Source organism: Aplidium turbinatum, chromosome 16 (assembly GCF_918807975.1).
Source record: "Aplidium turbinatum chromosome 16, kaAplTurb1.1, whole genome shotgun sequence".
In the NCBI taxonomy this organism is placed as follows: Eukaryota; Metazoa; Chordata; class Ascidiacea; order Aplousobranchia; family Polyclinidae; genus Aplidium; species Aplidium turbinatum.
The window spans coordinates 10,607,570-10,633,893 of record NC_137487.1 but is presented as its reverse complement, the minus strand read 5'-3'; the positions used below and the strand labels follow the sequence as shown (position 1 = coordinate 10,633,893).

General features: G+C 36.7%; 1 long non-coding RNA gene across 4 annotated transcripts; it reads right to left on the bottom strand.

The window, feature by feature from the left end:
• Nucleotides 1-673: 673 nt before the first annotated feature.
• LOC145785555 (uncharacterized) lies at nucleotides 674-25,781 on the bottom strand. 4 transcript variants are annotated; one of them, XR_014291190.1, is made up of 4 exons: nucleotides 16,168-17,499; nucleotides 15,641-15,863; nucleotides 14,269-14,583; nucleotides 674-3,510 (listed from the first exon to the last, which is right to left on the bottom strand). It is a non-coding gene; the product is annotated as an uncharacterized LOC145785555 (long non-coding RNA). The 4 variants fall into 4 exon arrangements; XR_014291189.1 differs by lacking the exon at nucleotides 16,168-17,499 and adding an exon at nucleotides 24,873-25,781 and having other exon boundaries at nucleotides 14,269-15,863; XR_014291187.1 differs by having other exon boundaries at nucleotides 14,269-15,863.
• Between the last annotated feature and the right edge of the window lie 543 nt (nucleotides 25,782-26,324).

The window sequence follows — 26,324 nt, the reverse complement described above, 5'->3', positions numbered from 1 at the left end:
ATGACCTTAAAAGGGCACCATTGCCCCCCTGCCCCCCGCTTCCGGCCCCCTGATCAGAGGTACTCAGAAATTCAACATCTAAAGAGAATTCTCTAGATTTTAGCTAACACCTGCGAAGAAAAAGTTAATCCATTAGCAGGGCCGCGTTAACCACTTTCGTTCTTTCCGACTGGGGAGACTGCTGTTTAGGGACCTTCATTTTAGTATGTTTAATGTTTTTTGGCAGTTTGAAAAAGAAAAAGGCTGCTACAGAATTATACCTCTACAGCTTGTTTCACCCTAAAAGGGGGATAGGCTAATCTGTAACTTTATTAACTTTTGATTTTAATTTTAGACAATAGCGTTGGTATCCACGAGTATCGTAGTTGTGGCCATGCAAACGCAAGCGTAAAGAGCCTCGTTTCCAAGTTGATTTCGATTTTTGGTTTTAAACATTGTTCATTGCCGAAAACGTACATTCGCAAATGTATGTACCGTACGTACTTCCAAACATCGAGTGGCCTACAGGTTCAGAACAGTATCTTTTAAAAGGGGAGACTTCTCCTTTGACACTAACTTCCAAAAGCTTGCAGGATTTTCCATTTTTATTGACAGCAAAAACGGATCGTTCTGAAGTTCACATAATTGGAGTTGCAGCTCTGGGGGCTGTGTACTAACTCTCACGCCCATGGGAAAAATTTTTGAACAAAGTGGTATCGTTATGCATCACAAAATATCATTCACAAAGTTTTTTTGTCAATCACAGTTGGACCACGCTGGATTAAATCATGCAAGACCGTACTTATTGCTTTTCTAACTCCCGGCTGGGGTCCTACCTACGTCTAGGGGCCCACGCATATTTAATTCGTGCAGCGTTTTTCGGCTTGTGATTTTACATTTAATATGTATTTTTTTCTTTCTCTTTTGCAAAATTTTTCTCTCTTGCTTTGCTCGCTAAACCACATTTTATTCACTTAACCAGCGATGTTCGACATGCATAGTTTCAGAAGTGGATTACGACAGTAAACGGTTATTGTGTCCCAAAAAGATTAACAAAATATTGCAATATTTCGAAATAAACACTGTTCCCTCAAATAACTTAGTTAGTTTTCCTATCGATTTTGTACTAGAGCGGTAGCTATGGCTTAGAAATATACAATTATTATCTTTCGAAACATTTTCAAGAGCATAGTTTGCAATTCCCCCTCTATTGCAGAGAACCATATTTAGGCTACTTGGAAACAAGATTACCACAGTCCGTTTCCTCACGTTCACGGTTTTGATTGGTGATTTTGCTATGCGATACGTACAGGAAAGTTTAAATATTTAGGCATTCTTGAAATTTCTACTTCCAAACCCTGGCTCTTGTAGTCTACTGTAATGATTCGTAAATTAATCTCTGAGAAAAGTTCTTTTATTATACATGATTTAATTATACAGGTTTAAATGGTAATGATCACATGTAGGCCTAACCCGTGTCTTTGCTACGTGTGGCCTACCTAGGTACAAATCCCACACAGCCGGCAAAAATTTCCGTTTTCACGCGGTTTCAACGTTTATCTTCGGACTATCTAAATAGAGGCAAAGTCATACCGTATAGCTACGTGATTTTGCTGGACTGACGCAAAAAACTGAACCGATAGTAGCCTAGGTACAGGAGCGATTTATGGCATTGGTCACGTGACAAGCCAAGTCAAGTGGGCTACACTTGACTTGTTGAAAGTTTACGAATTTGCATTGGGGTAATTCTCCACCGAGTAGGTGCCAAAGACAACAGAAAGGTATTTTCCAATAAGCTAAAGCCATTGCTGCTATAAAATGTGATTTGCATGATCTACGATCGCAAGGTCTTGATTGATTGATTGAATCTTTATCCTCGGACGTAGCCTACAGGGTTAGTCCCAACATGAATCATAACACCAACAAATTTTGGTGGATCATATGACCTGTTCTTTTGTTTAATTTTTGTTTAGTAGAAGCATGGCCACCTGGAGATGCGGCCTGATTTGTCACATTTTGCAGATTTTGATTACAGCTACTGCTAGTGCTTGACTGACATTGTTTGAGATGTTTTTACTTTTTGCGGTTTCCTAATGACATAAAACTTTTTTGTTGCCTTGGGGAAGCAATAGCAAATGAGAAAAAGTAAGTTGAAAAACGCAAAATCAGACTGTTATTGAAAATTAACAGTCTGACTAAAATCTTCAAAATCAAATTTTCTTTGTTTTTCAACATGTGAGGATGTTAAAATTTATTGTGTCATCTGGGGAAAAGAATAAAGAAAGCGTAAAAATCTAATTTTAAAAAAAATTTATTTAAACGTTCGCCCAAAGTTAAAAAAACCTGGAAATTTCTGCAAAATGTGACAAATCAGGCCGTATCTTTAGGTGGCCATGGTAGAAGTAAGCGTAATGTATGAAGCACAAAAAACAAACAACGTTGTTGTCAACTCGGCATCATGAAAAATACACAAAATGTGATTCTCGGCTAACTCAGCCATTGACTTAAATGTTCGCGGTCACCGGAAGGTGAGCTATGAAGGCACCAATTAAAGTTTTTGCTTAACGCTGACAACCACAAGGCTACGTGCGGTCAAGGTAAAGATATGACGTCAATCGAAAGTGTGTACGTGCAAACAGGTAGACTCCCTACCTGACTTGCAATTCGATGTATCACGGAAAATGTTTAGTTGTTTCTTTATATTTCGCTGCCAATTCCACAATCAACAACAACCTAAAAGCCTCAGCATGCCATATGTAATCTGGTTAGCTTGCCTTATTCGTCATCTCAAGGAGACCAGACAGAAGTAACAAAATAGGCAAACAAGTAGCAATTCTATAACGGCTTATATTGGCTACATTCTTTAAATTCCTTTATTTTCTCTTTTTGTTGACGAAACGTGCTGTCGAGGTAATTTTTACAATGTTGGGGTCATTCGTTGCCGGAACTGAACAAATTGATCAATTAAACGAAGACGAATTACAAAAATTCTACTATACGTTGGGCAAGAAAAATAACATTTATAGGCTATATATTTATAAACAGATAAAATATATTTATACATCAATACTTTGAAACGATGATTGTACTTCACGAGTCACTTGCAGGCTTTCTTATGGCTGAAAAGTTAGGCGCGGCCGCAACGGTAAAATGTAAACCCTGCCACCGATGTTGATGCAGAATTCCGACGGTCGGCCTATTTAGATGCTTTTCTTGTTGCTTGGTGATATGCGTTTTTCATACTTGGAAGTGGCTTCATGGACAGCGACTCTCCAGGAAGAAAAAAATTATCCAATATCTAGATTTTTTAATTTTATTAAATATTTTATACTGTCTTTAATAGAGCTCCCAGAATAAGTAATCTTGTGAAGTTTATAATTGTCCTCTTGCAGACATGGCTGATCCTTTGAGTTCTGATTTCTGATTGATCAACAAAATATAAGGGCGGCAGAACATTTCATCAGATGCAAATTGATATAGTGCATCCGTCTTTTTAAGCTGATCACTATAGCTTGAATATTTTGGCAGCTTCTGCAAAACAAGAAGTTAAAGTTGCAGTGCTTCTTCCATGCTAGCAGCGCAAAGAACTTCTTGGATCAGTTGTTCCTGTGTTGTTGTAGCCTAAGAGCTAAGATATGCTTGTTAGTGATAAAAAATATTTTTTGATGCATCACAGTTTCTTTTTTGTCGTAAAAAGCTTTGTCTTTATTTCGAGCTAAAACCAAAAAATATTGCGGCGGACTTTCGATGAGGGTTTTTACTTTTATTTTCTTGTTGGTTATTTTGATAACTGCTATTTTTGCTCACAACTCTTAAAAAAGGAGACTATATCCTACACTGTAGCATACGTATTTTCCTAGTTTTGAAAAATGGAGGAACAAATTGTCTCTATAAACTCATGAGAAGTTGCAAACACAGTAAAAGTAAACGAAATGGTTAAATTCAAATCGTTATATGCTTAGTTAGGAAAATTTGCATTTTTCTTTTTCTTTTCTTGTTGGAGCAATTTTTTCTCTTCTTTTTGCTTGTTTACATTTTTCTCCAGAGAGTCATGTCAATTTTGTTTCTTCTTTTAAAAGTGCTATATCGAAATCGCTTTCAGAGTTACATAACTTGTCTCAAACAAGTGATGTCACACAAAAATAGAAAAAATCAGCTGATATGTCCTCTTTCAAAAATTAACCAATCAGAAGCATCAACACAGCGCCAATGCACAGCAAACATTGATTTCGGAGTCACGTGGTCGGCAGGGTGTATTTAAGTTGATTACTTGCTCGCAATGCTGAACGCATTCAATTACTTTATGAAAACCATTTGTGTTACCGTATGTTTCAGTGCCATTAAGGTTTTATCGGAGTTAACTCCATTATAGCAAGATTTGGAATGAAAACAATAGTTTTGATATATTGCTGGAATAGTCGCAAATGTAGCTATAATAAGCAGATGATTGTATGAATGGCCCTGAAAGGCAAAATCTGGGCAAATTCTGTTATTGTTTTTTTACAACTATGACAAGAATTAAGCTCGAGTGCTCCATTGATAATAAATTGTATTTTCTGTTGTATTGTTTCTTTTTTTTATTTAATGTCATGCTATCGATAGATTTTGCCAATTTGCCAGAGGGGCTTAAACCATGAAGTAAAATTGGACTGTGGAGTGAAAAAGGTTGGAAAGCACTGCTCTATATTCAGAGATGTACGTATGCGCCGCAAATTCTACGCCGCATACTTGCGGCGTAGACTTTTTGTTTGCGCTAACGCTTGCGGCCACATTTTTTTGGATAGTTTGCGCTTGAGGATGCGCCGTAAAGTTTTCGCGGTTTTTTAGCGCATAGCGTCAACGCATACTTTTTAATGTCTTAGTTGTTGTTTGCAATTTTTTTTGTCAAACTGCGAAATGTTGACGTCTTACAATTGCCCATTGTTTTAGTATTGTGTCACAGTGTCATCTATTGTTCAGTCAGCTGGAGTTTGTTTGTATATCGCACTACTGCCTTTGACGCTAGAGTCCCACGTGGAGACTGAAGTCTTGCAGAAAAATAGAAAGAATTAGTTAAAACAACTTAGGCCTACTGAGAAATTACTGAGTAAATTACAGGTCAGAACAGGAATGTAATGTAAGCAAGCAAGTAGGTAGGTTGGTAATGTCGCTCCATGTAAAAAATGTAAACAATGACTTGGCTTCGTAGTGTGAAGTTTTTTTAGTCAAACAGTGTTGAAGGCGTTTGTAAGCAATTGTGAGCACTTTAATTTATATTAGTTAAGTCTTGCATTTTGAGGCAAATCAGAAACTTCTCAGACAATAAGCAGTGCAGCCTATGCATCTAAACCAGGGGTGGGGAACCTGCGGCCCGCGGGCCGAATGCGGCCCGCGTAACTGTTCTATGTGGCCCGCATCAAAATTTCGTAAAAATTTTTTTTTTTCTTTTGCAAAAGTGAAATCATTTGAAGTTAAATTACCTGTGGAAAGTACAACTTGAAAACAGTAACACCGCACATTTTCCTACCTTGCAAGAGCAAAAGCTTTCTACAACAGCCAAATATAGGCTACCCATTGCCTATGTATGTGTCAATCTTATGGAGACATTTAATGCAAGATTTTTGGACATAAAGAGTAAAGAAATGGAGTTAGATATTTTTGCCTCTCCTTTCAATGTGGTTGCAACTGATGTTCCTAGTAACTTCCAACATGAAATAGTAGAGCTCACAGAGTGAGGGTAGCCTACGTTGAAAGCGATGTACCAAAACATTCCACTGCTCAACTTTTATCAACGCTACATAAATGCTGATGATTTTCCAGTCATGCGGAAACATGCTTTGAAATATGTGTCTCTGTTTGGAAGCACCTACCGTTGCGAGCAGTTTTTTTCCAAATTGAATCTAACAAAAAGTCGGCTTCGCTCCAGACTGACTGATAAAAACGTGGAGATGTAGTTAAGAGTTGCAACATCTTCCGTGTCAGCAGACATCACACAGACATGACACGACTCACCAAAAATAAAAACTTTCAGCCATCCCACTAGCTGTGAAAGTGAAATAAATCATTGTTTACTTCGCTGCATTTTTTATCTGTAAATAAAATTTCGAAATTTTAGTGGCCCGCCTGTGTTATTTCTCATTTTATGTGGCCCGCAATACTAAAAAGGTTCCCCACCCCTGATCTAAACAAACTCAAATATTTGGTCTCCGACCGTGATTGCTTGCATGATGTTGTACTCTGTATGTTTCATGTAGTACATTACTTTGCCGGTTATTCTTGTTGTAGGCTATGTAGCGTAGTAATGTGTAGGCCTACATACAGTAGGCTATCAAGCTAAGGTAATTTTTACTTGACAATTTACACATTCTGTTGCGTAAGTATGTAATTATATATGTTTTGTAACTTGATGAGCAGTTTAGCAAAACATGCATCCAGGGGCCAATTGTGAGAGGCTTTTGAGTAGCCTACTGCTAATAACACTAGTAATGCTAACTATCCCTGAATGCTAATAACAAAGAGTTGTGCAGTTCAGAATCTAAACTTACTTGTGTCTGGCAGTTTTGTCTTCCATTAACCCACTTTTTAAAAATCTTATCAGAAAAAGCTTAGAGCTTACTGAGAGAATTATGGCATTAAAAACAACATTAGTCTTATTCAAACGAAATCATTTTAAAAATAGTGTTTTTTATAATGGATTTTTAGGGAGCGACAGTTAGTATAATACTAGAATTTTCTTGATAGGCATATGCTACAGTTTCTTACACTACACTATTGTATTCAGGGAATAACTTACGGTAATACTAATCTCCAAGTGAAATGGAGCATGATAATACAAATCCATGGCCCTACATGGAAAAGTATTTTAAGTTCTCTTCTTTCGAAAGGCAAAAACTTATATTTTCAATGCCAGATGTGCCTTCCGGCCAAAAAGATAATTTCTTGTAACGAAAAATCGCGAAGTGGCTTGAAAAGTGTGTTGTTTCGAGTGGTTTATACCGTGTGAATATTTGGCACCTAGCAAACAAAATGAGTTTGCGCTCGAGTATGCGCTAACGCTGACGCCGCCAACTTTTTTTACAAGTTGCGTTGACGCATGCGGCGTATAGTTTTTCGAACGTTTGCGTTTGCGCTGACGGCGTCAATATTTTTTGTATGCGCGTACATCACTGTCTATATTGAAAGTGACATTCTTTTACTGCACATGAAACTGTCGTAAATTGTCAGTATATGAAATTGCTCTAATCAAATTTTTTGTTTGTATGAGGATTTTAACACAAAAAATGTATCCGTAATTTCGCGCCAGTAACAAATGGCCAATCAGAAATTGTGTACGTGCAAATTTAGAGCAGCGACAAAGAATTTGAGAATCTTCATTGCGCACGTGAGAATGTCCCGGCATCAATGGCTAGATTCAGAGCAAGATAATCAGCTTTCGTCCACTATACATACACATTTGGCCTCAAGCTATCTGTAGTAACCGCAAGCCTACGTATAGTCCAGTCGTTGAAGCGAAAAAAAGGGCCGAACCTTGACTTAATTGGTGTAAAGCTGAAACTTTGCACATTGTTTCTGTTGATTATGTACATTGACCAAAAAAAAATCCCCGTGAAAATCTTTTGGTGAAAAAAAGTTATCCGCCTTTTTTGAAAATCCGCCATTTTTTTTTCTCAAATTGGCAGATAAACAAAATTTGAATATTTTTTCGTATCGTCATACTATGGCTTCTTTAAAATATAATATTATCATTGTCACAATTAATAAGCAAGTAGGTACTCAATAACATTTATATTTGACTTTAAACGAAGTGACATTAACAAAATATTATATAATAGCCTGCCGGTACGATAATGTATAATTGTTCCAAAAACGATTATTTTGTTCACTTACAGTCAGGTAAATATATGGTTTGACCCCAAAAAATTGCTACAAAAGGTTTTCCAAAGTTTTTTTCTAGTATATTTCATCAAGAATAATATATTAAAAATCTAGGAGCATCAGAGCACCGGAAAGTTGTCATTTTCAAGATGGCCGCCAAAACAGTATAGCCTAATGACAATAATTCACTTAATATTCATGCTAGAGCTCTAGTTCTGGCGTCTATCCCTAGGTTTAAGGTTTTGAATTCAATTCAATAAGACAATTCAAAGGTAAGGAATTCAATAAGACAATTCAAAATGAAATTAACTAATTAGTTTAATGGAAAGACTTATATAAAACAAAACCAATAGTGAAACACTGGCAGTACAAGAATCGCAGACCACTTATTAAGTTATTTACATTCAGTTGCTTAATAAGTCCTGGTCATCATCTTCATCCAGTAATGACTCATTGTACGTATTGTCACAGGCATCAAGTTGCACTGTCTACATGCTGAGGTACAGGGTAGATTATTCTGCCTACAGCTACACCTGGCAGTGCTACAGGCAGTTGCAGTGGATAATCTATAAGAGGGAATCTGGGGCCGCATTCAGTAGCGTAGCCAGGAATTTTGAATGGGGGGGGTTTTGACGACCCAGCGGCGGAGGGTCTCCCCCAGAAAATTTTGAAAAATTACTTTGAATTTGGTGCATTCTGAGAGCATTACAATTTTGGTAAAGAGGTTACTTTCTTCAGCCACAGACATATACAACCAAGCAACCACACGGCATTTAACATAATGGATTAAAATTGAATTAAAATTAATAAGCTTATAGTTTATGTTCAATTTTAATCCATTATGTTAAATGCCGTGTGGTTGCTTGGTTGTATATGTCTGAGAGCATTTTCAACAAAAATCTGGGTATGAATATTCCTGTAAAATGGTGCTGTCCGGTGGCATAGCGAAAGGATAAGATCATGTTTTCTTCGGCATGTTTCCGAAATAAAGCTAAGTCTCTATGTTTTCTTGTTGCTAATTCCCTGGCTGAGATATTTGAATGTTTGGTATTGGCAAAACTCGCTCTTTTAATGCAGTTTTGTTAAAAATTTGGCAATTTTTTTTTAGATTGAAAGCATCATTCTCAATATCGTGACGTCACACGCTTGCCAAAGGGGGGGTTGTAACCCCCAAACCCCCCCCCCCCCCCTTGGCTACGCCACTGGCCGCATTCATGTCCGACTCTGTTGTCACAAACTGACTGCCTTTCAGTTTCCAACCCCACCCGTAAGTTTCCATATCACTCTTCTGTCCTAGCCAGACCATTATTTGGAAGTAAACCCTTAGACGGTGGAATTTTGTCGATGACTCAGCAGGTGGTAGGCGTTCTGGTGTCACAAATGATTGGGAAGAGACTACTTTTTTTCTTAGTACTCTGTAGTGCTGACGAGAGGGAGTCCGTCCGCGTGCCCCCAAAAATCACAGCCATCGCTTGACAATCTTTGTTCACAATGGATGCTGCTGCATGCTTTGGAAGAAGGAAGTAATTGGCACAGTCTTTCAGAGTAGCATCCCCCTTTACCAGCTTGTGAAACACAGATTTTCTTACCCACACCAAAGATTCTTGATGTTGTGTCACATCCAGTGTAGGCATATAAAAAAAGTAATTGGGAACATAATTCTTCACCCATCACCATTTTTGATACACTTTGTCAGCATTTTCCTTGTCGAAACGGAAATATAGATCTTTGTTTGCTTGTTGCGCATAATGAAGAAGCAGGACCAACAGAACTGTGTCTTCTCCAATCAACGTTGTCGAGTGTGACACTGCATTAAGAACAGTAGCCTTCACAATCGGCACATCAGCATCCCCTGGGGCATTGATCACTTTGCAGCCTTTAGACTACCCCGAAATGTTTTACTGATCAAGTCGATCATTTTTTCGTTTGTTTATGTTCATGCACATTAACGTCATCCTCGGCCACACCATTCACAATATTGCTCAGGGTTTGATCCTAAGAAAAAGGTAGGCTACATAACCAGCCAGTGATGTCTTCTGCGCTTCATTGGCAAAGCGAAGTTGCATGATTTCAATCCTAGTCTTCTTTGTGATGTTGAGTTGTGATATGTTGTGCCTTGGAATCACACGGTTTGCTTTCTGACCCAGTGTCAAGGCAGCAATCATTCCCATTCCGTGGAAAGTCCCCTTCCCATCCAGGGTGATAATATTATGATCAACATTATCAGCTGCAAATAACATTGTACTTTCGAGTAGGTCAATGTTCTTTTGAACAATGGATTCTGACGCTACACAATCAGCTGCATTCTTTTCAAACCTCAGGACTTCTGCGTAAGAAGAACAATATCCCATAGGCTACTGTGTAAACTGTAAACTATCAACAAGAAATCTCGACCTGTACAAATGATGTCCTTGAACAGCAAGACCAATTTGCAATGGTGCAATCACCGCTCGTGGTCTGACAACTTGGCCAATAGGCCTACTTGCAGCATTTTGCTTTGTGTCTTTTTCTACTAATAAGGAACTCAACAGTGTTCGTAAAGTTTCAGGCAAGTGGGCTACATTAAAGCAGGACCGAGATTGAGTGTCGGTTGCGTAGCCGAGTGTTGAAAACGTCTGCGCGACGTTCGAAGGGACGTGGGTTCGACACTGCTCCAGAGCACGCGGCTGTGTCTCGGCACAGACACTTAGGCCTAATGGCAAGCCGAAATAAGGGGAGCAGCTGACTCGAAGACTAGGCCTATATGTCACTTCGCTGCTTCCTGTCGTCTGTTGTAGGCTATCGCATCTGTGATCGCAGTGTTAGGCTACTGTATGTTATGTATCGCAATGGGGGCAAATAAAGCACGATTATTATTATTATTATTGCGTGCGTCTGTGCTTGGATAGTGATCATTAACAGATGGAACACCATTTTTGATGAGCTTTGCCGCAGTTTTAATTATTTCTCTCCTTTGTGACTCTTTATCATCCTCATGCCTTGTTTTTAGGAAATGAGATCGGAAGATTTCGGATGTCTTCTCTCTCATAGTGACAATGCAATGAAGGCCCTGACCTTCATTTACATAAATAGATTCACCGCACTATTTCTATAATTGGGTCTTCAGATATTTTGATCCATAAGGAAGGCAATCATCATTTGCTAAAAACTCCTTCATTTTAGATCTGAGGTCTGATATCGTTAACTGTTCTTCATCATTCTGTTCAACATGGGAACACATCTTTAGAGATGCCTGGTCCTGTTCCTCATCCTTCGGTCGCCCAAATTTTCGACATTTTGCCTCAGGTACTCCGCCGCATTGCAAGGGTACGTTAAATCCATATATAAAAGGAACACTACAAAAATGATGGTATAAACAGTCTGCAGCATGCAAATCGCTACCGTAGTAATCAATACGACCCTTCACGGCGCATGACCAATCGTTAGAACGTCTCTCATAACACTCTAATATAGGCCTAGTCCTTGCAAAAACATCTGTTTTAACAAAACTAAAGCCAGGTCTATCCGTAAGAACTCGAGTCCCACAAAACAAACAATGAGTCTTACTGTGAAAATTGCCATCAAGAATTCGAACACTTCGTTTCCTCGTGACGCAGGACCCACTTTCCTCTCTGTTCTTCTTAAGCTGTACATCGATTGGCTTAGTAGGCCTATAATGTTTACGACAGTCTATGTGTACTTTTCGACCAGCTGTCGCAACAGTGTTGTCCCTTCTATTAGTATTGGCAGCATTAATCCCATCAGCACCCTTTTGACGCAGTATACTGGAGGCTTCAGAAACTTGAATTTCCTTGTCACAGATCGTAATTTCTTTGCAGGCATTTTCCCTGAACTCTTTTTCCGTGTATCCGTAAACTTCCTCCGGCAATCACGGCGGACCACAACTTTGCAAATGTGAAATACTTGCAGTATGAAATTTACTTTTAAATGAACACCAACACTAACAATAATTTCACAAAAATTGAATAATTCAGTACTTGGACATCCGCCATTTTGAAAAAAATGGCGGAATTTCGAAAAAAGCGGATAACTTTTTTTCACCAAAAAATTTTCACGGGGATTTTTTTTTGGTCATTGTACACAATGAAAAGAACCAATGTACAAAATTTCAGCTTTACACCAATTAAGTCAAGGTAAAACCTTTCAACGACTGGACTAGTAAGTTTTGGATGATTGGAAGATGTCAACAAGTGTGTACGTGAGTGATGGAGCATTGCTCGCAAAAGCCATGACAACTGCAAGTGCCCTTGCATATTAAAAAAGACAAGATTCTTCCTGCAATTATTAAATACACTTGTAGACCTATCAATATTATTTCATTTGGTTGAGGTTAGCTTTCGTGGGTCAAGTTACAAAACTTCAATGAGGAGTCTACGGAAGTTTAAAAAGTGATCCTGCAGGCTGCAACAGGTGAATGTTATTTGCGATTAGCTTAAAATACTTTTCGGTAAAACCTTCTATTCCAAAAACGAAAATTCAAATTTGTTGTGTACTTGACAGACAGTTTGCAAATTATTTCAACACCTACTGCACTAAACATACACACTTTTACAGTGGTCAGATTCAGAACGCTTTTGCTGATCAATGTCACTGATATTTTTTTTTCTTCTATCCAAACCTCACTCTCGGATGATACATTTTTTCTATTTTTTCCTTATTTTTGTATTTTTGCTATTTCAAAGTAGCCTAAAAAAGTGACGTAGTCTAAAAGAAGAGATTCTTGTTGAAGTACACCCGGTAAAAATTGCTTTCTAAAGTTATATAATTACAACGTGCCCGCATAGGTCACGTGACACCAAAAAGTAGACACGTGACACCAAAGATCAGTAAAACCAGCTATTTTTTCTCTCCGAAATGGACCAATCAAAAGCAGGAAAGTTGCGACAAATGCAGCAAATAAATGATATCGAAACCACGTGTATTGTGGATGAACAGGTTTTTTTTTCACGCTACTAGACCATAATTATGTAAAATATTCTATTACAGTATTTTATGAAAATTATCAAGCTAAATTGTCAGTGAAAATGAATACCGATACCGGTAACAACATTCCAACGTTATGAAGTTATTACGTTTTGGCTTTAACTGCATTGCAGAACCTTATTTGGAGTAATAACAAAAATATAAAGTTTATTCTTGGCATTAGTTTCAAAGAATGAACATTTTCAGGAAAATAAATCGTGTTGTATTTCCTTTTGCTGTCTTCCCTTTGTATTAAAAATAGAGGACACACAAAAAAACGTTTGTTTAAATACATTGAAGACGAGCTGCTTTTTTTGAAAGAGGAAACAAGCCAGCAGTTATGTCCAAATTCATTGAAGGACCTGCTATAATGAAGAAGTCAAAATGACTACAAAGAAAACATGGGTGGGCACTGGGCAGTTGGTCCAGACAATATCTCGGTCCATATTCATAGCTTATCAAAAAATGATGGAGCAACAAAATGTGCTCTCAACAAACAACTAGCCTCATGAGCAATCTAACAAAGATTTTACTTTGAATCATAATGATGAGATTGGGACCAAAATTAAGACGTAGAAATATCAAAAACAGAATTTGGATTTTTGCAGACAAAAGAACCAAAACTGTAAATTCACAGTAACAAGGTAGCCTACACTATCATCATCAGGCTGAAAATAAGGCAACATGAAGGTCATTTTAAAAATTGTAATTCAAAAAAGAATGTAGAAAGATTATGATAATAGAATAATACCTGATATTACTATTTTGCATTTCCACTTACACGGGTTTTGATTTGATAGAGTTTGCAGAAACAATGCCGTCAGAGCGACCAAATTGTAATATGTTCTAATTTCACTACAATAATTTTTTGAAAACTGCGCTCAATTTCAATTATGAACAAATGGTTATATAAAATTTTAGTATAAAAATATTCGTAGTTTTGCGCCTATCACAAATGTCCAATCAGAAATTGCGTACGTGCAAATTTCGAGCGGCGAAGCAACCACGGAAAGGAATTAATCGTCTTCTCTACGCACGTGAGAATGTCCAGGTATGAAAGCATCGATTCAAAGCAAGATAATCAGTATTCGTGCGCCAAACATGGAAACTTAGCCCCAAGCCATCTGTAGTGACCACAAGGTTACGTGATTTGTGAGGATGTCAACAAGTGCGTACGTGCGAGATGGCACACTTGCTCGCAGCTACCTAAAGTCCCACATGACTGAGTCTTCACTGTTGTGGATTCATTTGTTTGAAGACATAGTAAAATTTCAAAAGCAAACAAATATGGGAAAGTACAGTACATATCATACCATATTTGTTTCAAGCGTGCAACTTTTCAGATAAATTATTCGTGTTTTGTCGACACTTTAAACTTAGTAGTAGGCTAATTGGCTAGTACATATGAATGTGTATACATTGCTCCAACGACTAACTGCAACACTGCAAGTGTGGCCAGACTAGGTCACTTACCTTATTCATAGACTCCGGTATTTTTTTTCTTCAGCATTCTGTTGATGCATTTTTTCGTTTTGTCTCTTCCTCTCAGTTTCACAAGATCAAATGCGCTTCGAGTCAACTGAAAAAATGTGTTCCTTCTTCCTAAGTTGTTTCTATTCAATCTTGTTTTCTAGAATTGCGAAACGACGAGTATTCTTTGTTGGTCACGTGACGCCACAAATGTGACAATCAGCTGACATTTTTTCTTTCCGCAATTGACCAATCAGAAGATCTTTTTTTTGCAATGGACCAATCAGATATAAAAAGCTGGAACGTTACGTGAAACCACTGTAAACAATAATATTGAAAAAGCACGTGCGCTGCTGCAGAGCCAGCTGTTGTTGATAATTTGCGTACAAATTTGGGCATAACTCATTCAACCAATTAATTATTATCTATTGCAAGTTGCAAACCAAGTTCTTGATGAGGTGCTGTGGCAGGTAAAGTAAATTGTAAACTTTTAACCATGTGAAATTACTGTAGACTATAACCTAACTAACAACTACATTCGAAATTAATTAGTTTAGATCTAAATATAAACAGAACAAGGAAAAAAATGTAGTTTATTATGAGTAACAGTTGTAAAAAGTGAGTTTGTTAATAAAAGAAAACTAAATTAACTTTCTGTAATCCATTCTTATTGATTCGCATGAGGTCTGGAGAAACGAGACTTTTAGAAGAAGTTAAATGAGGTGTTTAATACAATTGATGTGCTTTACTCTTACAAAAATAATATTTCTCTACTGTGTATAAAAAAATTGAAAACAAATTTCGTATATGAAAAATTTTGACACAATGAAATTTCGTAGCTTGCGCCAATAACAAATAGCCAATCAGAAATTGTGTACGTGCGAATTTCGAGCAGCGACAAAGAATGGAGAATTTTAACTGCGCACGTGAGAATGTCCAAGTATCAATGCCCAGATTCAAAGCGAGATAATCGGTTTTTCTCTGTTACAGATGGAAATTTAGCCCCAAGCTATCTGTAGTAACCACAGTCAAGGTAATTAAGATGATGTCAACAACTGCGTACGTGCAAAATGGCACATAGCTTACAACTACATGGACTACCGACTTCTTATTGAAACCCAATGGTCACTCCTTGTAATACAGTATTTATGTGAAACCTGTTCCCTTGCTACCATCTCCAGGAAACCATGCCTTTATCAATATCCAAACGATTTTGTACAAATATCACTCAATGAGCAAATGATTTCAGGAAAGGAACTGTTGTCTTAACATATTCGCTTTTCCCATATAATTTACTGATTTGTTCTCCCCAGTCAATAAACCATACTTCCAGGGTGTAAAAAATGCAGCTTTAAACTTCTTACTGCCATATTACCTTTTTCTGAGCTGTACTGTAGTTTGGTTTGCATTCATAAATGCAAATTCTTTTTCGCGTTCAACTCGTTTCCTCTTCTCACACTGAATGTTCAACTGAAGAGAGCCAAGAGGATTTTTTTTCTCTTTTAACAAATTGAAGTCTGAGGCTGTTTCCCACGGTCATGCTTCAACGAATCCACGTGTATCACTTGAATCAAAAGTGCACACTTGACCGGCTTCCACTACAAGATAAAATCAACCAATCAGAAAATGCTGAGAGACGCAAAGTGACAATGAAACTATGAACTCCCTTGCCGCTTTTTTAAAAACATTTTCATATTTATCAACAGTATAGGCTATATTTCGAAAGCTAATAAATTTATTTTCTTTTCTTTGTACAACAGTTTTTTTAAAAACATTTTCATATTCATCAACAGTAGGTCATATTTCGAAAGCTAATAATTTTTTTTTTTTGCATAACAATTTTTTCAAAAATGGATTAAGTTTGCAACAATAAAAGATTAACGCTATTCATCAATGTTTAACCCTATTTCCTGTGGGGGGGGGGGGGTCGGTTGGGACTTGGTACTTTTCAAAGCAATATCATTAAAGAACTACGCGATCCACAGCTTTGAAATTTCTTGACTTTTCCTAAAAATTATTCAAGTATTTATTCCACTTTAAACGGGTTTGTCAAATGCCTGAAATTATCAAGTGACAAAGCAATCTCTTTGAAATGGAAAATATTTCAAATTTCGCTGCATTTTAAAACAATAATCAAGAATTGCTCACGTGCAAATAGTGCACTTTGCAGCAACAGCAGAAAAGAATCGAGAAACTTTACTGCGCACGTGAGAATTTCTAAGCATTGAAGCACCGATTCAAAGCGAGATAATCGGCTTTTGATTGCTAGAGATGGCAATTTAGCCACAAACTTTCCGTAGTTACCGCAAGCCTATGTGCGTTGAAGACGATAGTTATGACAACTAAAGTGTGTATGCCAAACAGTCACTTGTAAAATGGCAAATTATGCTCTAAAATTGAAGTTTAGGGCAGTAAAATTTCATAATACAACAAGATGCACGATAAATTGAGCTGTTTTCATTCAAAGTGATTCTGAAAGCATTCTGTCGTTCATTCATTTACATATTACACACTTAACGCGATAAACTTCAACTTAGCTCAATGATTTTCGAAGATTTGGCAATCAAGCACATTGGCAAAGTTGAAAAAATTAGGTAGAAATGGTTGAAGAGTTTCAAGAACTTTACTCTTAAATCTTTAGAGTTAATACTTAATTCTCCCTTGTAATCCATCATCTACAAACACTTGGCTTAATTGTTTTATAACTTTTCCTTTGCTAATAATTTTGTTAATGATTTGTCTTTCTAATTCAAAATGGTTTATTCTGTCTGAAAAGTATCTTACCATCATATTTCTGTCTTTTTAAATCACATTTAACCGGCACGGGATACGTGAAACTTGTTGTTTTAAGTCCACTTGTTGTAAATTGGACATTAGTTCAAATCTGCGCTCCAACTTATTCTTATGGACATAAATAATCGTCTTCACATCGTCTTGTATAGACATATTGGAGTAGCAAAATAATAAATTGTTGCTACATAAGTCCCTTCTAACCTGCTTCTTGCATGAATGCAAGTGTGTTATCTGTTCGTAGTTAATTTCGCAGTTTGCTCCACAACGGCCGCATTCTGTCTTTTGCAACAGTGAATGTTGACACGATACCAGAAAAATCAGCTTTTTATACTGAACTGTACGCCAATGATGATGTTTCTAGTATCTGAACAATGTAGGCTAACATTAGCTGACTAAATGGATAAAGCCATTATAAAGCTGAACTCATGTAACTGACTTCGTTTTTGCTATGTGCATTGTGCAAACTAACAGCTCAAGTGTGGTCTGTGTATTGATATTCTTTACATTTTTCAAAAAACAAAAAAAGAGATTTCTCCAGCTTTTTTTGTTACGTAAACTGACACTATTTCTGTTGATTCATGACGTTGTCACAGTACTTTGCACCCGTCACTATCCCCCCGAAATCATCGCTCGTGCTTGCGGTGTGAGCCGAGGACAATAGTCACCGCATTCAGCACTGTAATTCCAAATAAAAAATCATTCCTTCTATCGCAACAAAAAACAAACATTACAAAAACGTTATAAAAACGTAAGAAACATAAAATTTGGATCACCTTGAGAATGTTTCCTTACCATATCATGGTTTCGTGCGGTTTAACTTTTCAAAAATGTACTAACACGACGCTAGTCCAACTATTCAAGAAACGTCTTGCCAAAACTATTATACAGTATCTGGTTTTTAACTCGGCAATTTGTATTTATTGCTAAAGACAAGAGGCAGATGCTTTCAGAGTGACAAAAACGTTGCTTCACCTGGAAAAACTGCTGAGATGAATCGGCTGTATTTTAACACGGACTATGAGATTAGTATTAATATTGCTAGTTGTTATGGTTAAGCTATATGTTATTAAGTTTCAACAATAAATACTATTAATACTACAAAAAGTGCTCAATGCCAAGCAAAAAAGCCCAGCACAGCAAGTTACATCAAATATATTGATTGCTTTCCAAAGCTTCTACAGCCTCCACCTGTTTCACCCTAAAAGGGGGATCATCAGAAGGTCCTCATTCAAACAGATTCTATTTGGATAAAGACTCTTTTTGATGATGCCTCTTTTAGGCTGAAACAATCTGTAGAAGTTTTAGAAAGTAATAACTGTATTTGATTTTATTACGTTTCCATAAAAGTTAAAGTTAGCTCTATAATTTTACGCTTCTTTTGGAAGCACTTATAAGGTTTTTATTTTTACATACTAAATTTTCTTTTTATAAGACAGATTTAAATGACATAATATTTAGTGGAAACAGATTATTATGTAAACAAGATCTGTTCACTTCCAATGTTATTTTTCTCATTTGCTCCAAATCCTGTTCTGAAATTAATTATGCAGTAGATATGATGTTGAGGTACTAAAAGCTCGCAAGTATTTGTTATTTTTAGCTGTAAAGTTTTGGTAAAAGCCTTTACACATTGTTGTAGCCTAACATCTTGACATCTCCTACTCATGATATATTTAGGCCTAACTGCAATATTTTATCGTGCTGCAAAAAATACCAAACTTGCAGAAAATATGCTGCTTTTGGTATATGTAAGAAATGTCTGTTTGAAATTTACTTTCAGATTTTCTTAAAAGCTAAAAATTTGTTGCAAAGACTAGTAGCAGTTCAAGTAATCTCTAGCCTACATATTTTTTTTGCTTGTTTCTCACTGCTTGCACCGTAATTGTGCTATGATCTTCTTTCTACAGCTGCTGTTTAAGAATGATGCCGTTGGCGCACTCAGCTGGAAGCCTACTAGTACTAGCAATGGAGCCAAGAATTGCCAACTCAGCAGCAGACAAAGCGGACGTCGCCATGTTGAGAAATAAGAATGAAATTGAACAAGGTCAAGCAATCCAGTGGAATGCAGTACAATGGTAACTCACACAAGAAGAGAAGGTTTAATTATTGCTTTTTTATGTTACCGCAGCGTAGTCTATTGATCGATTATAGCCTACCAGCCAATTCTTCCTACTCAGTGGTTTCTGAGACACTGTTGACTTGTAAAAATGTAGATTTGCCAGAATCTTAGAGCAATTTGCTAACTGATCTTCTACAAAAAAATATGACACAAAATAATGTAATTTTACATGTTTACTGATGCTCCGGCATAAATTCTAACCTTTGAGCTGCTTATTTTGAGGTTTATTTTAAATGGTTTGCTGTAACAGCGTCAGTTGCTTTAGAAACAAAATCTACATTATAGAAAAAAAAAAGATGAAAAGGCTTATATCGTTTGCTATGGTGTGCAGGTGGGATGCCTCAGCAATATCATTAAAAACTGTTTATTGCATGTGATGTGTGTCTACTCTGTGACCTTTGTAACATATAAGATGTGTTTCTGTTTTTCAGTCTATTTTAGAGTTTAATCGTTTTTTGGGATATGAACAGCATCCTGTTTTGGGTCCTATTAAATCAGGGGTGACGAACCTTTTTGCGGTCGCGGGCCACTTTGTCAATTACACATGAGTTATCGGGCCACACAACTTTTTAATCGTAAGTCCTAACCAACTATGAAATCTTTTAGAAGCGACTCAAGATATTATTCATGGAAAGTAACAAACGGCAGATGAAAGTAATAAAACCCTCACAGTTGAAATTATCTTATGCAGAATCGAAACATAGGCCTACAACAGTACAAAATAAAAACAAATCAACTTGAGCAAAAAGGATAAAGCAACAGTACTTGCACAGTTGCACTGATAATGAAGACAGTTTAATTTTCGAAGCGTTTGCTTTCATGTGAGTATGATTTCTTCTTTTTTTTGGCTCTATCCTTTTTGCTCAAGTTGATTAAATGTTTCGACAATTATGCTCCGAAACAGCAAATCAGTTAATGAAATTTCCTTTTCGAACAACAAACAAAAGCCCATGCGAATCATACAGCTGAAGCTATTTAATGCAGCATTGAAGCATAAAATATTAAAAAATAACATTGAAGCATTGAATTTTTTTGCTTGATGGGATTTTTGGAAAGTATTTTGCTTGACTACGCGTTCAATATTAGGTAGAACAGATATGGCAACTCTCAACTGCCTACTAAGATTTTGATCTGCCAGCCTCGACCTGTAGCCTAACGAGTTTTTGTAAAGTGCATTTTAGAAAAGAACTGTTTGCATAGATACGTGCTGCCGAAAACAGATAACCATTTGAGATTGTCAAATTGTTTTGCGGGCCGCACAAAATTCTTTGACGGGCCGCATGCGGCCCGCGGGCCGCAGGTTCGTCACCTCTGTATTAAATCAACAAACATCTTTAATGGATTACTTGTAAAAAATCCTTTGTGCGCAACTAACAGAACTAATATGTTCAAGTAAAAACATAAAAAAAAACTCAAATTGAAATACCATCCCTTTTTTATTGTGGTTTGATAGCAGTTGGGTCGCTATGTGCATACGTGCACAATCAAGCGTACGATTGTAGAGATTACAAAGCTGGGAGTCGTAAAGCCGTATTGAACAACCGCCCACTTATAAATAAATTACAAGGTATTATTGAATGCTGAAACCACAAGTACGCTTGAAGTGGCGCAAAGGCGTGCCAAATGAAGTTGCTGTGTTTACCACACAAAACCGACTTAAACTGGAATTCAGCTACCTGACAGGCTAACTTTATTTACGATGTATTTGCGAAGTCGGATTGTTGTAGATCTACACATCATTGTGTTGAAATCCCCCCCCTGCCCCTAAGGTTGCCCTCTGGATTCGCTTTGATTTAAGGAAACATGCTCGTCGCTTCGAATTCAGCTTGGACAAACAAAACATTTCATAAATATCAACCCTCAGCAATAAATTCACATATCCACGATGAAATGCAGGATATATTTAAAACTCTTTAGCACAACCTAACGTTAATTTGCATTTAAATTTTATTTTCAGCCTATTTAGATGTTTTTCTTGTTGCTTGGCGCTTCTCATACTCGGAGGTGGCTGTTAACCAAAGACGAAGAAATATTGCGTCGGACTTTCCGTGCAAGTTTTTGCTTGGATTTTGTTTTCGGTTATTTTGATAGGGAGACTACTGTAGCCTACGTATTTTTCTGATTTTGCAAAATGGAAGAACAAATTGCCCCAATAAACTTATGAAAAGCTACGAACACAGTGAAGTAAGCAAAGTGGTTAAATACCAATCGTCATATGCTTATTTAAAGCCATTTACATTTCACTTTTCTTGTTGGAGCAATTTTTTCTTCTCTTAATGCTCGTTAACATTTTTCTCCAGAGAGTGATGTGAATTTTGTTTCTGGTTTCTTTTAAAAATGCTATATCGAAATCGCTTTCAGAGTTATATAACTTGTCTCAAACAGGTAATGTCACACAAAAATGGTAAAAATCAGCTGATATGTCCTCTTCCAAAATTTAACCAATCAGAAGCATCAACACAGCGCCAATGCACAGCAAACATTGACTTCGGAATCACGTGGTCCGCAGGGTATATTTACGTTGATTACTTGCTCGCAATGCTAAACGCATTTAAGTACTTTATGAAAAGCATTTTGTTACCGTATGTTTCGCAGCCATTGAAGTTTTATCGAAGTTAACTCCATCATAGCAAAATTTGGAATGAAAACAATAGTTTGGTGCTGATAGACACTCACTTTGTATGTACTTTTTGTTTGTTTATTGCCAGCAAAACAATAAACTGAACTGAACTTTGATATATTGCTGTAATGGCCGCAAATATAGCTATAGATTACAGATGTTTGTACGAATGGTTTTGAAAGGCAAAATCTGGGAAAATTCTGTTTGCAGCCTTAACATATTTTGTTTTTTTACAACTATGACAAGTACCAAGCTCGAGTGCTCCATTGATAATAAATTGTGTTTTGTGTTGTATTGTATTTTTTTTATTTAATGTCATACTATTGATAGATTTTTCCAATTTGCTAGAGGGGCTTAAACCATGAAGTAAAATTGGACTGTGGAGTGAAAAAGGTTGGAAAGCACTGCTCTATATTGAAAGTGACATTCTTTTTACTACACATGAAACTACCGTAAATTGTCAGTAAATGAAATTGCTAATTTTTGCTTGTATGAGGATTTTAACACAAAATATATCCGTAGTTTCGCGCCAGTAACAAATAGCCAATCAGAAATTGTGTACGTGCAAATTTAGAGCAGCGACAAAGAATTTGAGAATCTTCATTGTGCACGTGAGAATGTCCAGGCATCAATGCCTAGATTCAGAGCGAGATAATCAGCTTTCCTTCACTATACATAGAAACTTAGCCTCAAGCTATCTGTAGTAACCGCAAGCCTACGTAATTTCAAGATGATTGGAAGATGTCAACAAGTGTGTACGTGCGTGATGGAGCATTGCTCGCAAAAGCCATGACAACTGGATGTTACCTTGCATATTCAAAAAAGACAAGGTTCTTCTTGCAATTATTAAATACACTTGTAGACCTATCAATATTATTTTATTTGGTTAAGGTTAGCTTTCGTGGGTCAAATTGCAAAACTTCAATGAGGAGTCTACGGAAGTTTAAAAGGTGATCCTGCAGGCTGCAACAGATGAATGTTATTTGCGATTAGCTTAAAATACTTTTCGGTAAAACCTTCTATTCCAAAAACGAAAATTCAAATTTGTTGTGCTTCTTGACAGACAGTTTGCAAATTATTTCAACAACTGCTGCACTAAACATACACACTTTTACAGTGGTCAGATTCAGAACGCTTTTGCTGATCAATGTCAATGATATTCTTTTTTCTTCCATCCAAACCTCACTCTCGGATGATACATTTTTTCTATTTTTTCCTTATTTTCGTATTTTTGCTATTTCAAAGTAGCCTAAAAAAGTGACGTAGTCTAAAAGAAGAGATTCTTGTTGAAGTATGCCCGGGAAAAATTGCTTTCTAGAGTTATATAATTACAACGTGCCCGCATAGGTCACGTGACACCAAAAAGTAGACACGTGACACCAAAGATCAGTCAAATCAGCTGAATTTTTTTTTCTCCGAAATGGACCAATCAAAAACAGGAAAGTTGCGCCAAAATGCAGCAAATAAATGATATCGAAACCACGTGTATTGTGGATGAACACTAGGGCTCATTTTCACGCTACTAAACCATAATTATGTAGAATATTCAATTACAGTATTTTATGAAAATTATCAAGCTAAATTGTCAGTGAAAATGAATACCGATACCGGTAACAACATTCCAACGTTATGAAGTTATTTCGTTTTGGCTTTAACTACATTGCAGAACCTGATTTGGACTAATAACAAAAATATAAAGTTTATTGTTGGCATTAGTTTCAAAGAATGAACATTCTGAGGAAGATAAACCGTGTTGTATTCACTTTTGCTATCGTTCCCTTCCCTTTGTATTAAACTTAAAGGACACACAAAAAAGTTTTACAACGTTTTTTTTTGAAGAGCTGCTTTTTTTGAAAGAGGAAGCAAGCCGGTTATCTCCAAATTCATTGAAGGACCTGCTATAATGAAGTCAAAATGACTACAAGAAAACATGGGTGGGCAGTTGGATTAGACAATATCTCGGTCCATATTCATAGCTTATCAAAAAATGCTGAAGCAACAGAATGTGCACCCAACAAGCAATTAGCCTCATGAGCAATCTAACAAAGATTTTACTTTGAATCATAATGATGAGATTGGGACCAAAATTAAGACGTAGAAATATCAAAAACAGAATTTGGATTTTTTGCAGACAAAGGAACCAAAACTGTAAATTCACATCAACAAGGTACATACTCGCCGTCATCGGGCTGAGAACAAGGAAACGCGAATGTCATTTTAAAAATTGTAATTTAAAAAGGATTGTAGAAAGATTATCATACAATAACACTAATATTACTATTTTGCATTTCCATTCAGGCTACACGGGTTTTGATTTGCTAGACTAGAGTTTGCAGAAACAAAACCGTCAGAGTGGCCAATTTGTATTTTTAAAAATGCTTTATATGTTCTACTTTCACTACAATTTTTTTTTTGTTTTTGAAAACTACGCGCAATTTCAATCAAGAATAAGTGGTTATAATAAAATTTTAGTATAAAAAATATTCGTAGTTTTGCACTATTCACAAATAACCAATCAAAAATTGCGTACGTGCAAATTTCGAGCGGCGAAGCACCCAAGGAAAAGAATTGAGCATCTTCTCTGCGCACGTGAGAATGTCCAGGTATGAAAGCATCGATTCAAAGCAAGATAATCAGTATTCGTCAGCTAAACATGAAAACTTAGCCCCGAGCCATCTGTAGTGACCACAAGGTTACTTGATTTGTGAGGATGTCAACAAGTGCGTATACGTGCGAGATGGCACATTTGCTCGCAGCTACTTAGAATCTTAGAAAACAGAATGCTCACTGTTGTGGATTCATTTGCTTGAAGACATTGTAAAATTCAAGGGAAAACAAATATGGAAAAGTACATATCATACCCGACTTGTTTCAAGCGTGCAACTTTTCAGATAAAGTATTCGTGTTTTGTCGGCACTTTAAACCTAGTAGTAGGCTAATAGTCTAGCACATATGGATGTGTATGCATTGCTCCAACGACTAACTGCAACACTGCAAGTGTGGCATATGAATGTGTATACATTGCTCCAACGACTAACTGCAACACCGAAAGTGTGGCCAGACTAGGTCACTTACCTTATATAGACCCCGGTATTTTTTTTCAGCACTCTGTTGATGCATTTTTTCGCTTTGTCTCTTCCTCTCAGTTTCACAAGATCAAATGCGCTTCGAGTCAACTGAAAAAATGTGTTCCTTCTTCCTAAGTTGTTTCTATTCAATCTTGTTTTCTAGAATTGCGAAACGACGAGTATTCTTTGTTAGTCACGTGACGCCACAAATCTGACAATCAGCTGACATTTTTTTCGCAATTGACCAATCAGAAGATCTTTTTTTTGCAATGGACCAATCAGAAATAAAAAGCTGGAACGTTACGTGAAACCACTGTAAACAATAATATTGAAAAAGCACGTGCGCTGCTGCAGAGCCAGCTGTTGTTGATAACTTGCGTACAAATTTGGGCATAACCCATTCAACCAATTAATTATTATCTATTGCAAGTTGCAAACCAAGTTCTTGATGAAGTGCTGTGGCAGGTAAAGTGAATTGTAAACTTTTAACCATGTGAAATTATTGTATACTATAACCTAACTAAGAACTACATTCGAAAGCTTAGTTTAGGTCTACATATGAACAGAACAAGGAAAAAATGTAGTTTATTATGAGTAACAGTTGTAAAAAGTGAGTTTGTTAATAAAAGAAAACTAAATTAACTTTCTGTAATCCATTCTTATTGATTCGCAAGAGGTCTGGAGAAACGAGACTTTCAGAAGTAGTTAAATGAGGTGTTTAATACAATTGATGTGTTTTACTCTTACAAAAATAATACTTCTCTACTGTGTATAAAAAATTTAAAAACAAATTTCGTATATGAAAAATTTTGACACAATGAAATTTCGTAGTTTGCGCCAATAACAAATAGCCAATCAGAAATTGTGTACGTGCAAATTTCGAGCAGCGACAAAGAACGGAGAATTTTAACTGCGCACGTGAGAATGTCCAGGTATCAATGCCCAGATTCAAAGCGAGATAATCGGCTTTTCTCCGTTACAGATGGAAACTTAGCCCCAAGCTATCTGTAGTAACCACAGTCAAGGTAATTAAGATGTGTCAACAACTGCGTACGTGCAAAATGGCACACAGCTTACAACTACATGGACAACCGACATCTTATTGAAATTGATTGAGTTTCGCTTTTAGCAGCATGATCGACTCGTAGCTTACTTCACAAGGTAGATTTAAACGATCTGTCTTAGCCTGATGCTGCGAGTTTGCTGTGGCAATAGTAAGTTGCGCAAGCTTTCGGAACACAGTTCCCTAGTCATGTGCTATGATCATCATAACTAAGGAAATATGATCATCATATGATCATCATAACTATAACATAAGCATATGATCATCATAACTAAGGAAAATATGATCATCATAGCACATGACTAGGGAACTGTGTTCCGAAAGCTTGAACATAAGCATATGATCATCATAACTAAGGAAACTATGATCATCATAGCACATGACTAGGGAACTGTG